The sequence below is a fragment of the Diadema setosum genome, chromosome 4, assembly GCF_964275005.1.
Source record: "Diadema setosum chromosome 4, eeDiaSeto1, whole genome shotgun sequence".
Lineage (NCBI taxonomy): Eukaryota > Metazoa > Echinodermata > Echinoidea > Diadematoida > Diadematidae > Diadema > Diadema setosum.
In genome coordinates, this window is record NC_092688.1 from 7,328,248 (window position 1) to 7,338,534 (window position 10,287).

A 10,287-nucleotide genomic window follows, 5' to 3' on the forward strand; every position below is an offset into this window, starting at 1 on the left:
CAGTAGAGTGTGGTGAGGCGACAGTAGAGTGCGGTTTGATCATATTGGTGAATTTACCGATGAACTTGAATTTTTAGCATTAATTATTTTTAGTAGAGTGACAAACAAAACCCTGGAGCTGAAACTCATGTCTTTTGATGTGATTCGACCGCTAAAAATGACAACATCTTAGTATTACGTGCTCTTCTAATGCCTATGCGTTATACACATAAAACGAGGCGACAGTAGAGTGTGGTGAGGCGACAGTAGAGTGCGGTCTGGTCATATTGGTCAATTTACCGATGAAATTTAATTTTTAACATTCATTATTTTTAGTAGAGAGACAAACAAGGCACCTGGAGCCGAAACTCATGTCTTTTGATGTGTTTCGACCGTTAAAAATGACAACATCTTAGTATTAAGTGCTCTCCTAATGCCTATGCGTTATACACATAAAACGAGGCGACAGTAGAGTGTGGTGAGGCGACAGTAGAGTGCGGTTCGGTCATATTGGTGAATTTACCGATGAACTTGAATTTTTAGCATTAATCATATTTAGTAGAGTGACAAACAAGGCACCTGGAGCCGAAAATCATGTCTTTTGATGTGTTTCGACCGTTAAAAATGACATCTTAGTATTAAGTGCTCTTCTAATACCTATGCGTTATACACATAAAACGAGGCGACAGTAGAGTGTGTTGAGGCGACAGTAGAGTGCGGTTTGGTCATATTGGTGAATTTACCGATGAAATTGAATTTTTAACATTCATTATTTTTAGTAGAGTGACAAACAAGGCACCTGGAGCCGAAAATCATGTCTTTTGATGTGTTTCGACCGTTAAAAATGACAACATCTTAGTATTAAGTGCTCTCCTAATGCCTATGCGTTATACACACAAAACGAGGCGACAGTAGAGTGTGGTGAGGCGACAGTAGAGTGCGGTCTGGTCATATTGGTCAATTTACCGATGAAATTCAATTTTTAACATTAATTATTTCTAGTATAGTGACAAACAAAGCCCCTGGAGCCGAAACTCATGTCTTTTGATGTGATTCGACCGTTAAAAATGACAACATCTTAGTATTAAGTGCTCTTCCAATGCCTATGCGTTATACACATAAAACGAGGCGACAGTAGAGTGTGGTGAGGCGACAGTAGAGTGCGGTTCGGTCATATTGGTGAATTTACCGATGAAATTGAATTTTTAACATTCATTATTTTTAGTAGAGTGACAAACAAGGCACCTGGAGCCGAAAATCATGTCTTTTGATGTGTTTCCACCGTTAAAAATGACAACATCTTAGTATTAAGTGCTCTCCTAATGCCTATGCGTTATACACACAAAACGAGGCGACAGTAGAGTGTGGTGAGGCGACAGTAGAGTGCGGTTTGGTCATATTGGTGAATTTACCAATGAAATTCAATTTTTAACATTAATTATTTCTAGTATAGTGACAAACAAAGCCCCTGGAGCCGAAACTCAAGTCTTTTGATGTGATTCGATCGTTAAAAATGACAATATCTTCGTATTAAGTGCTCTTCTAATGCCTATGCGTTATACACATAAAACGAGGCGACAGTAGAGTGTGGTGAGGCGACAGTAGAGTGCGGTTTGGTCATATTGGTGAATTTACCGATGAAATTGAATTTTTAACATTCATTATTTTTAGTAGAGTGACAAACAAGGCACCTGGAGCCGAAACTCATGTCTTTTGATGTGCTTCGACCGTTAAAAATGACAACATCTTAGTATTAAGTGCTCTCCTAATGCCTATGCGTTATACACATAAAACGAGGCGACAGTAGAGTGTGGTGAGGCGACAGTAGAGTGCGGTTTGGTCATATTGGTGAATTTACCGATGAAATTGAATTTTTAACATTCATTATTTTTAGTAGAGTGACAAACAAGGCACCTGGAGCCGAAACTCATGTCTTTTGATGTGTTTCGACCGTTAAAAATGACAACATCTTAGTATTAAGTGCTCTCCTAATGCCTATGCGTTATACACATAAAACGAGGCGACAGTAGACTGTGGTGAGGCGACAGTAGAGTGCGGTTTGGTCATATTGGTCAATTTACCGATGAACTTGAATTTTTAGCATTAATCATATTTAGTAGAGTGACAAACAAGGCACCTGGAGCCGAAAATCATGTCTTTTGATGTGTTTCCACCGTTAAAAATGACAACATCTTAGTATTAAGTGCTCTCCTAATGCCTATGCGTTATACACACAAAACGAGGCGACAGTAGAGTGTGGTGAGGCGACAGTAGAGTGCGGTTTGGTCATATTGGTGAATTTACCAATGAAATTCAATTTTTAACATTAATTATTTCTAGTATAGTGACAAACAAAGCCCCTGGAGCCGAAACTCATGTCTTTTGATGTGATTCGACCGTTAAAAATGACAACATCTTAGTATTAAGTGCTCATCTAATGCCTATGCGTTATACACATAAAACGAGGAGACAGTAGAGTGTGGTGAGGCGACAGTAGAGTGCGGTTTGGTCATATTGGTGAATTTACCGATGAAATTGAATTTTTAACATTCATTATTTTTAGTAGAGTGACAAACAAGGCACCTGGAGCCGAAAATCATGTCTTTTGATGTGTTTCGACCGTTAAAAATGACAACATCTTAGTATTAAGTGCTCTCCTAATGCCTATGCGTTATGCACATAAAACGAGGCGACAGTAGAGTGTGGTGAGGCGACAGTAGAGTGCGGTTTGGTCATATTGGTGAATTTACCGATGAACTTGAATTTTTAGCATTAATCATATTTAGTAGAGTGACAAACAAGGCACCTGGAGCCGAAAATCATGTCTTTTGATGTGTTTCGACCGTTAAAAATGACAACATCTTAGTATTACGTGCTCTTCTAATGCCTATGAGTTATACACATAAAACGAGGCGACAGTAGAGTGTGGTGAGGCGACAGTAGAGTGCGGTTCGGTCATATTGGTGAATTTACCGATGAACTTGAATTTTTAGCATTAATTATTTTTAGTAGAGTGACAAACAAAAACCCTGGAGCCGAAACTCATGTCTTTTGATGTGATTCGACCGCTAAAAATGACAACATCTTAGTATTACGTGCTCTTCTAATGCCTATGCGTTATACACATAAAACGAGGCGACAGTAGAGTGTGGTGAGGCGACAGTAGAGTGCGGTTTGGTCATATTGGTGAATTTACCAATGAAATTCAATTTTTAGCATTAATTATTTTTAGTAGAATGACAAACAAAGCCCCTGGAGCCGAAACTCATGTCTTTTGATGTGATTCGACCGTTAAAAATGACAACATCTTATAGTATTACGTGCTCTTCTATACAATGCCAATGCGTTATACACATAAAACGAGGCGACAGTATAGAGTGCGGTGAGGCGACAGTAGAGTGTGGTTTGGTCATCAGGGGCGGATCCAGGGAGGACCACAAACGGCGCACGCCCCCCCCTTATTTTTTGTTGAAACAAAAGAAATAAAAAGAAAATATGGGGGAGGGGTGCGTGCGCCCCCCTTCATTTTTGTAAACACGCCCCCTCTTTACGAAATTCCTGGATCCGCCTCTGGTCATATTGGTCAATTTACCAATGAACTTGAATTTTTAGCCTTAACTATTTTTTTGGTAGAGTGACAAACAAGGCACCTGGAGCTGTACCGCCATAGGCCCTCCCGTAAAATTCATTGTTTCTCCGTGTCGTTTGTTACACCAGATTTGGTAGTAAAATATTAATATCTGAATGGTGCAAGTGATAAATGCTTCTTTGATGTTACTTTCGTGACATGGTATTTTGTAACCAAAAATTAAAAAGATAATATTTCGTATTAGTAATGACAAGTTTATATCTAATTTAGATGTTAACAGAGATACTCAGATTGTTTTAGTTGTAGGTATATAGACATACAGGTAAAATGTTCGTCATAAATATCATCCTTTGTTGTTGTTGTTGCTGCTGTTTTTAACACCTAGTCTATAGTAAACTAGTAGTCCTCGACTAGGGGCTATTGATAATGGAAGCAGCTCAGCTCCACTTCCATCAAGCTTCCCGATTCCGATTTAGTGCTGTGCCGCCATGACCATTACGGTCGGCTCGGACCACAAAACATTTTTTGTTGGCCGGACGTGCGTTTTTGGTATATAGCCCCGTGCCACCGTTACTGTCAAGCCCTGGTTTATTAACCCATAGAAATGGGAAAAAAAAAATACAAAGAAAGAAAAGAACGAAGAAAAGCAAGAATACAAAATATGTACAGCATGAGTGATTGCGTCAGAAGAGTATGCATGGAACTACCAGATAATATGCGACGACATTGATTGTGTTTGCGTGATGCAGAAAAGCACCTTATGATACGAAGATGAAAGGAGTTTTTGCTGAATAGCTCATATTATGTCTGTTCAATCATTACTCATGCCGGTTACACTTTACAAACTCAACTGAGGAACGTCCTTAAAACACATGCAGTGTAATGAGAAGTCACAAACATAATCATTTCTTAAAGTCTGTTTTCTCTTTTATTTACCCATTAGTTTTTCACCAAGGGATTAGCATCTGACATTCACTTCGTCTATCATCGTATAGCAATAAGGGTATTGCTTGTCTGAGAAGGAAAGACAGAAATAAAATAGCTATTGTTCGATTGTTCTCGTCCATTTTTTCGTGTGCATGTGATATCAATATGACCAGACTGTACATTTTGTTTATTATCACAGTCACACGAATGGTCTGTCGAGATATGTTAACAAAATTAGGAGTTTGTATCATAATGTGAAAACAGACATGTCAATTTTTATCGAGATATCTCAGACAAAAGCTCATAAAAATTACAATATAGATCTATATACAACATATAAATTATATATAATTATATTTATACAAATGTGGCAACATTGACAATATCTTTGAAAATATTTCGTGTTATGAAACGAGTGCATACTGTTGAATATCATTGAAAAGATCTTATTTTCTTTATTTCATAAAAATGGCCATACTTTACAAACTTTAGACTGATCAGATGCCGTACTATCTTCTTTCAGCTGCATTCAAACTCTTGACGATATGGATCAGATATGACTGACAGGACAAGAAGGGATGAAAGGCTGAGAAAATAACAGCGTTGAATGCTTCCCGCTCTTTTTTTCTTTTATAAAGAGTTTACAAATAAAAGTCATTTTCAAAGTTTTCTTCTTTAAGTAAGGTGGCTACATATAACATATAACATGTGTAGATCTTCGCAAACAGCCATCTGCCGACGAAGACTACATCTGTCCAGTATGCCATGCACAGTGCCATTGAGGGGAACAGTGCAAAGAGTGTTGATCTATTTCAGGTCATTGCCTAGTAATGTCATATGGCCATTTCGGACTTGCAAAACATGTTTTTTTTTTTTTTTTTTAGGGCGGGGGGAGGCAATTACAATCTTGACTTTTTGGCTTTCACTGCAATTTGCGGCAGTGTGACCAAGAAAACGAAATAGGCTTGTCCAATGTGCCACAAGGAATGGGAAGGAATTTTATTCTACATTATCAATTCTTGCCATTGAGGTACTTTTAACTCACATGATCCAAAGGCTCAAGACAGTAAGCTATTGCCATTTGTTGTCCGTTGTCTTTCATGCTCCCCGTAAACTTTTTATGCCTCCGCTACAAAGTTGTGCCGGAGGCATTATGTTTTCAGGTTGTCCGTCCGTCCGTCTGTCCTTCCGTCCGACCGTTTTGAATTTTGTGGACAGCGTAACTAAGAAACCTTTTGAGGTACCCTTATGAAACTTGGCATGTATGTGTATTAGGGGGTGAAGTTGTGCCTACCAATTTTTGGGTGCAAATGCTCAAGGTCAACAATGCATGATGATATTATCTTGAAAGTTAGTGTATACATGTATTACCCTATTAAGAGTCTCTGGTGAAAGTTTGGGGTCATGAGGTCAAAGGTCAAAAGGTCAAGTAAAGATATTAAAACTCCACTTTTTTCTCCGTGCCCTGGAAATTGTTTGAGGTATCTTCATGGAACATACATGTACTCACTGGTCAGGGGTCAAAGATCAAGGGCAACACTTCAAAATTTTACTATTTCTATCATGGTTATGCCATGCCAGCAGGATTATTTTTTTTTTTTTTTACACTTGGTGTATGCATGTATAACCTAATAGAGACTCTCTGGAAAGTTTTTTTTTTTCCCTTTTTTTTTTTTGCCTCAAAGGTCAAAAGGTCAAAGATCAAGTCAAAGTGCTGAACTAACTATTTCCTCCATATCTCGGAAGTGGCTCGAGTTATCTTAAAACTTAGAATTTTACGGTCAAAGGCCAGATGAAAATGGTAACAATTTACTATTCAATACAGAAATTTCACATTTTCTCCATACCTTGAAAATTACTCAATGCATGAACGTATGAATGGGCTAAAGTCAAGTTAAAGTCCTTAAATTCCAAATACATGCTCTCCTATTCATCCAATTAAACCTAGGTCAAGGAAGGTGAACATTCAACACATTTGTGACAAACTTGTCAGTTTAATATTTTGCCAATTTTGTGAAAATGTAATCACACATTGTCCACATGTACTATCTCGACCTATTAGGAGAATCATGCATTATGGCGGAGGCATACCAGTCGCCATAGCGACATTTCTAGTTTTATCTATTTCTTATTTTTTGCTTGTCAGCTTCCGCTGGTGGCTGGTAAGCACCCCCTTTTTTTGCGTTTCTCGGTGCTGGCTGCAGGGAAAGGTCAGTTTTCCTTATGAATGAACCCCCTCCCCTTGAAAATTCCGGGTGACGCCAATGGGTTTGCTGTAAGTGAACTCGTGTCAACAAAGTTCAAATGGACCTTTATACTATATACTGGTGCTTTGCTAATGTGTTAGACAAATTGCCCATTCTTACTTCAAAGAAATGGTGCAGATTTGGAACTTGGAATGGATTCTTTATCCAAATCTCAGCATCCTGACTTCTTAAAGGAATGAACTAACTTATTGTATCTGAACTCTTACACACCATTCTAGTCAAATGTTAGTAATGCACCTCAAGGTATAACAGCAAGAAAAACAGAAATATCAATTAAGTTTTGTTGTTGATCAAAATGTTAATAGTTTCAAGATGTTGGCTGATCATTGTACACTTGTTTTATTGAACAACCACAAAGGTACATCATATCTGGGAAATCTGGAAATCACAGAACATTTGATTCAATTTCAGAGAATGCTAACAAAATTGAAACTTTGGAGAATTTCTAAAGTACAAGTGTATCATTTATGCAGGTTATGTAAATGAATGAGTTAACATTTTCAACACCTGTATAATTGTACAAATTGCAAAGAATTCTCAGTTTTAATACTGACAAGATTGAACCCCCGTTTTTTTCCTTATAATCTCGTTTGTTTAACCATTGGTTCAAATATGTGAATCTATTTAGGTGAAATGCAATGTTGTTCTAATACAGTAATTATTTTTTTTTTCAAAATCATTATTAGTGTGAGTAGTGTAACACACACTCTTGACTGCTGATTAATCCGTTTTGCAACGAATAATCTGATGGTGTGAGCATAAGATTTCCCACACATTACATTTAACAGGTGATATTCATTCATGCATAGTTTCTTTACTTATCTTCATGTTTGCAGGCGGCCTTTAAAGAAAATGATGATGTTCATGGCAGTTGGTAATTAGTGCCACTTATTAAACCTATTTGATTAAATCCAACCAATCATAAAAGTGAGATTCAAAACTGAAATAAAGTAAATGAAACTGATATCTATTTGTTTTTCTTTAATATATGGGTTTGATGGAACAATGCCCAGATGTCATTACATATCTTATTGATCTTGGCTTACGTAATTTTTTTTTTTCCATCATCAGGAAGTACCGCTAAATCCTAATTTTGGCATGTACATGCATACATATATTTAATTTCCTTTTTAGATTTGAGGGGGTCAGTATCAGTTCATAAAGCAATATGGATGACTTCGATATTTGTTTCTTTCATTATGCTCAAGTCCATTATGACCAAGACCTAATTCATAATGCACTGGCTAGCCTACTGTTAGATTTTTTTTTTTTTTTTTTTTTTTTTTTTTTTTTTTTAATAGACAGAATGAATCATCCTACTTGAAATCCACCTCTGATTGGTAGAATTGGGTGTATGCATTTTGGGCATGCATTCTTTATTTTAATGTGTGTGTTTGATCACTTTGCATATACCTGCCAAAGTTACGGAAAATAAACATAGGTATACATATGTAAATGAAACAGATGTGCATCATACAGATTGTAACTTGCAAAAAGATATACATGCTTTCACTTCCATGCTGGCAAACTGTGTAATTGTTTTAATATTCCATATCTATGGATCTTGGGACATACATGTATTACAAATGCAAGTCACTATTCAGAGATGGAATGAAAAAAGATATTACAAATTATTTCATTAGATCTGTGGCAATTTATCAGGCCAGCTATCTTATTGATCTTTTTCTGCATTTTTTTTTTTTTTTACATATGAAAGAACTCATCTGAACCTACGACAAAAATTGTATTTTCCCTCTTCTGTGTTGATATTTTGTAAAGGTTGATATTAATGTGTTAATCAGAACAGATTTGGAATGGAACGAAGGAGCCTTCTTTTAAGTTGCACATGCAGATGTATCTTGCATTAGAAAGTATGTAAATCAATGAATGTTCATATTGTTGAAAATGTTTTCAATATACATGTACATGTATACAACTTTTTTCAGATTGTCTAGATTTTGATGTTGGTAGGTATGTGTGTGTGCGAAAGCTACTCAACCCAATTTGCACTCGGTATCATTTTCCTCAGAAGATGTTAACTCATCGACTGACACAATTCATTGCAAAAACAGTCCTTGACAACTACACCGGTTTTAGACCGCTTTTCTGGGTCACTATGTATGTATATGAAATTAGAGTACAATCTAATACCATGTTTTCCTCAAAGGTTACAAATTGAAATGAGCCATTTTATGTATTAGTATATGTGTGTGTGTGTGTGTGTGTGTGTGTGTGTGTGATATGTACAGCGTGTCCAAGAAAAAACGAAACCGAGTTTCATTGCAATTCTCTGCTGATTTTAATCATATATTATTTGCTCTATGAGATGTACATGGGTTGAAAGCTACACTTCTCTTCTTTCATTTGATACACAACACGTTCATAATTCATGCATGACTAAGAACAGTAGACATTGATACTATAAAATTTTCATTTGCATGAGCAAATGGCGACTTTGAATGATTTCTTCAGACTTTTTAAGCAATCTTTTGCAAAAAAGTAAAATAATAGCTTTAATATCCATTCTTTTTCCTTTCATATGATATCCCATGCGTAAAAAAATTATCAACACCTGCTCGATAAAACTCAATTTGAAAATATCTGTACATTTTACCCAGATAGATAGATAATAGATAAAGGAGCAGTTAACATTCCCGATGCCTGCCCGACTAAACGTCTAAACCCTGTCAAGAATGAAGGACTAACCACACGTGAGGGAAATATAGAAAGGAATGAAAACAGTGACATAGATTTGGGATACAAAATCATCAAAATGTGTATCATTGTTGTAAAGTTGATTTCCGATAGCCAATGGACTGCGTGCAGCCCGAGTATACTCACGATATTAGTCTTCAATGATTTTGGTTATGTCTCATAGCTTATTCTAAATAAATGACAACAAAGGCCTGTCCGTCTCATACAGCATTCTCTGTAAATACCCCCCCCCCCCACCAACATTCACTGTAGTGCTCACTACAGTTGTTTTGTGTGAATTCAATGGTACAGATGAGCCCATTGTCTAATGCTAAGTCGGGAGAGCTGAATGCTTTTCTTCGACTATCTGTAGAATTGGTAGAAATGAAGCATGCTTGCATACAAATTTTTCTCAAGCATGCATCATTCATATTTGATGTGTAAGGTCTCATATGAAAGAAGAAAATATGAATATTTGGGTTATGAACCTTGTTTTTTGCAAACGTAACGTTAAAAGTCTGAAAAATTAACTTTAAGTCACCATTTGCATGTGCAAATGATAATTTGGTAGCACCACTTCTCATCGTTCTAACTCAGTCATGCATAAACAATGAACATTAAGTTGTACATCAAATGAAAGAAGAAAAAGTTTATCTTTCCATTGATATATATCTCATAAAGAAAATGTATGATTTCAGTAATAAAAAGTTGCATCGAAACCTGGTTTTGTTTCTTCTGGGACACTGTATAATCTTTAATCATTATATATATATATATATATATATATATATACATATATATATATATACTTTCCATGCAACTTTTTTATAT